The sequence below is a fragment of the Corvus brachyrhynchos genome, unplaced genomic scaffold, assembly GCF_000691975.1.
Source record: "Corvus brachyrhynchos isolate BGI_N302 unplaced genomic scaffold, ASM69197v1 scaffold26, whole genome shotgun sequence".
Classification (NCBI taxonomy): Eukaryota; Metazoa; Chordata; class Aves; order Passeriformes; family Corvidae; genus Corvus; species Corvus brachyrhynchos.
The window spans coordinates 4,060,703-4,065,579 of NW_008239324.1; positions in this window are offsets into that span (position 1 = coordinate 4,060,703).

Consider the following 4,877-nt stretch of genomic DNA (forward strand, 5'->3'; position numbering starts at 1 on the left):
CTTGTGGGCTTTCAGGGCGGAGATGAGGGGCTGGCTCCAGGCTGGAACGGCCAGAGGGAGGCAGGGTGAGGGGTTGGGGTGTGTGGACACCAGAGCCCCAGGCAGGGCCAGCAGAGAGAGACTGGCAGCCACGGGGTGACTGGTGTCAGACACCCCACACAGGGCTTTAGCCCCAAGGCAGATCCTCTAGCTAGGACAGCAGCCAGCTCAATTGCCAAACCCAAAGGCTTCCACTTAAAGCCAGGAGGATCTCAATGGCTGTCGCTGAGTGCCTCTCAATTAATTAGCATCCTGCTGATTCTACAATTGAGGCGACTGCTAAGGGGATTAAATCGGTCCCTGCCATAAAGCAGATGCTGTAGCCAAGGCCTGATTTGCAGTGATTTTCTTTTCCTCGAGCCTTTTTCCTGCCCGGTTGGCTCAGATGAAGCCTCGGGGTGCTGGGTGCAGCCAGGACACAGCGGAGCTCCAGGGATGAGGGTGGGACCACTCAGTTAAATGTCACTGCATGCCTGGGGAGGGCTCGCTTGGAGGATGCTGTGTGAATCCAGAGCAGTGCTGGGTGATCAGAGCCTGGCCATCCAGGGAGGCCGTGGTCTGTTCACCCCGTTCTGCCTGCATCAGCAGGGACAGACTCAGCTGGGCAGCCAGAGCTGCATTTGTGCACCTGAGAGCCCAAACTGAAAGGAAAAATAACAGCTCAGCCTCCAGGCAGAGCTTAGTAAATCCACCATGACTGCAATAAACCCTGCTGATTTGGTGCAAACTTGGAGTAACCCCAAAGGCACAGGGGCAGTACAACAGAGTACAGCCCTGCCCAGGAGGCTTGGCTCCACTCCCATCAGCACTCCTTGGGTCTCCGCCAGCACAGCTGAGGGGAGGGACGACTTTTCTCTGGAAACCTTTGCAAAGGGTGGGATTCCCACACTTGGTTTGTTAGTGCTGCCCAGGGCCTGTGTATGGCTTGTTCCCTCACCCCAGCAAAGGGCTGTTCAGCCACCCATGGGCGCAAAGAGCACTTAGGAAAGGGGCTGCAGGATGTCAACTAACAGCCAAAAACCGGCAAATCTGGTGTTTGTAAGTGAGCTGAGGGCAAGAAACTCATCTTAAATCCTTGCTGTGATGGGAGCCTGTCTGCAAAGGAACACCCACCCTGCCGAGGATGGTCCCACAGCAAGAGAAACAGGCACATGTGAGGGCTGCTTTGATTGTACTTTGATCACTGCATCTGCTTCACTGCTTCCTCCCAAGTGCATCGCTGCCAAGTCCCACAGCCACCTCCTCACTCCACTTTTGCTCTAATGCCTGAGAAAAAAAAAAGCAGCACTACATCCCAAGCATTTGGCAGCTTCTTGGTCTGAAGTCAGGGGAAAGCTGCCTTTTATGTTCAGCAAGGGTTTGTAAGGGTTTGTCACAATCCTCCTCTGCTTAGCCTGAGGAGAACCCAGGGCCCTCAAGGGACCAACAGGACAGCTAGAGACAAGCCCTGTCCTACAAGCCACACAAGCTGAGAGTCCAGTTTTCAACCTCGATTTGATTTCTGCCACCCTTTTTTGTATCACAGCATCACAACACAGATGGAACAGCACTATCATGACCCTCAGGAGACATCTCCTTACCACTGCCCATTTCTAGACACAGAGATGTCCAAGGAGGGCAAGTCTGGGACTGTTTTTAGGGTTGTAGTTTCTCAAGCTCATCTGCAGGCAAACTGGGATTCCTTATTCTGTGTCCCTCCTTGCTTCTCACCCCCCAAACCCTGCTCAGCCCAGCTGCTGCCTGTGCTTTTCCTCGACCCAGCAGTGGAAAAGTGCCTTTTGTCCTGCAACAGAGGAGACTTCTGCCATGCACAGGTCTAGCTGGGAATCCCAAAGAAGGTGCATTTTCCCCAAGGTGTGGGGGAGCACTGCAAAGAGCTGCAGCTCTAAGTCCTCACAAAGGCTAACGAAAGGCAACGGAGCAGTGTGTCCTGCCAATCCAGATAGAAAGGATACTGAGGCCGCTGGCACTGCTTGGCAGCCTGCCACGAGAAATAACTCTTCAAAAATAGAAGCATGCTAATCTGAGGAATCTGCTGGTATTGTCAATGACATTAATGAAGTGTTTGGAAAACCAGAACAAATGCCTTGGCTTTCTGGGGCTGTGCCCCCCTTGTAATTTTCCACAGCAGCCGAGGAGTGCTCCAGTGGCAGCACAGTGCTCTTGGTGCTCTCCTGCTCCCCAGAGCAGAGCAAGGAGTCGGCTCTGGGGTCTCCCAGCAAGCCTGACCCCTGTGCCACAAAGCCTGGCCAGCCCTCAGGGAAGAGGCTCCCCAGAGCAATTTCCACTGTGAAGCAAAGCACATCAAGCACACTCAGTGTGCCCAGGGGAGGTGGAAGCTCATTATCTCCTCTTCCTTCTTGTTTTCATTCCTTTTCTCAAGCCCCCTCGGGGTTCTTTTTCACCAGCATGGTCAGGGCCCACAGGATGGCAAATTTCTCCCTGGCTTTGGATTCCACAGCTTTCTCACCACTTCCTTTCTTCTGCAGCAGTCAGTAGTCCTTCATTTTCATTGCCAACCATGACATCCACTCTTCATGTATGCTCTAATCTAGGACAAGGCAGTGCAACCTAAACTCAGATTTCAATTGAAATTTTGAAAGAAGCTTTTGTTGTACCTGGTTACCAAAAAACAGGGAGAAAATCACCACTGAAGATGAGAAAAGCTTGTACTCCTAACTCAGCCAGGTGCCAGTGTGTCTCATAAAAATAATACGTGGTGTTGCAGTATGTCAGTTCTCAGAACACTTCTTGGTGCTGCTCCTCAAATTTTGCCTATTTTTTCACTTGATTGCAATGAAAACGTGTGGCAATATTGTAAAATGTGTCTATGGACTGCTTTGTCATAAACATCAGTAGTCCTGCAGTTTAAAAGCTGAAGGACATGGGGAGAAATAAAACTTAAAAGTCCTTTTCAGATCTTTCCCAAGTAGTTCTGTAATGAAGAGTTATTGTACCATTCTGAAAACACACAAGTTCAAACTCCTCTAACTTAAAGCTTGCTGCAGTGCCATGGAAAAGGACAGCTGTGTTCACAAAAAGTAAAGAGCACTCTTGTACTTCTGAACAGAAAAAAAAGCTAACCAAGATCTACTAACCATAACCAAATACTGTAATTTAAAATTACAGGATCAGATTTTTTAAGGGTCTTAAACTCGTGGTTACTAGAAGTGACATTGCCGACTTACAAAAAGCCAGTGACATTGAAGATTACTTCAGGGATTTTTTTTTTTCTCCCTACTCTGAAGGCTGCTGCACGAAATGTTGGCAAGTGAGCAACCATCTGCATCCAGCAGTAAAGAAGAAAAATGTTCTTAAAAATGCAAGAAAATTAGTTTGGATAGTCACCAAAACCGGTCCAGAAATTGATGGAACTAATGATTTTGGTTATAAACCAGCTACATCCCAAAGCCAACATGTCAGTAGAACATTATTTCCAATTGAAAGATGTCTCTTGTCACAGATGGACTTTAACTTGCTTCCCCTGCAGCACTGATCACAGCTCTGCCATGGTACATGAAGTGTTTGCCACAGTGCCTGGAGCAGCAGGATCTGCATACAGAGACAGCCAATTCCCACCTCCCACCCACCACTACAACAAAGTCGAGGTAACACGGAGTCATCTCCACCCATCTTATGTTCCTAAAAATGCAACTCATCAAAGCAATAGCTTATTGATTGTCTGGCAGGGTCTCTGCCACAGCCAGTGCAAGCTGCCAGTCCCCACCTGGGCTAAGTCAGACAGGAACTATTTCTACACTGGTACAACTGCATGAATTAGCTCCTGACCACATTATCTGTAAGAGCACACAGATTACCTATCATGGCCATACTTTTGTAGAGACCTGGACTTTTCCATTTGATTTTTCTGCTGTGGGGCAATTAACAACAGACTTTTCACATTACGAGCATTCCCTTGCCAAATATTTATTCAGGATAAAAATCCAGAAATGGACAACAGACAAATGCATAAGCCATTATGTGCCATTAAGTCATTAAGTGCAGCAGCATTTCACATTTCATCCTGCACATTCTTGAAATACTTTGCCAGGCAAGCTCCCAATTAGTCTCCTGTGGCAGGACAGCTGGCCCTGTGCAGCTGAGGGGGAGGCACCACGATAGCTGTGAAGGCACAATACCATCCCCTCTCGCCACCCCCACAGGCTGAGCTTGAACATCTCTGGCCAAGGAATGGCCCTTTGTACTCAAGGTCTTGTTTGAAGCATCCAATATCCAGGTGCATCTGCAAGTCCAGTAACAGCTCCTCTGAGACCTGGATCTTGCTGTCACCTCCCAGGGATTCCCAAAGAAGTGGAAGTGCTCAGCAGCATCAGAATCTGGCTCCTCTGCTTAGGTTCTCCACAAGGTCCTCCTTCTAGAGAGGCTTAGAAGCACCTGTAGGATGTCTAATGCTGCTTCCAAATGACAACCATCCTGGTAACTGCAGGAACTAAGTCCTACAGAGAAAACCATGTCTTCTGTCTCCAGTCCAATGGGACTTGAGATGATCCAGGTTTAAGGGCAGCCACATGGGATGATAACCAGTGTGCTGTTTAGCAAGTTCCAAATCCAGTCACTCCTACTGGCAAGGATGACATTTACCAGGATCATTTTCCTAGATTCATTTAGATGGATCAGAAGGAAGGAAACTCAGTTCATTTGCTCTGTCCCTTCTACTAACCAAATTTAGAAATCAGAAGAATTTCTCATGGAGAAACAAATACCTCAAAGGTTGATAACCGGGCAAAGTTTCCATTGAAGTTTCTGCTTTTGATCTGGTCCAGAACTTTACTCTTTGCTGCCTTCTGTTTCCTCCTCTGTAGAACACCCATCAGAGT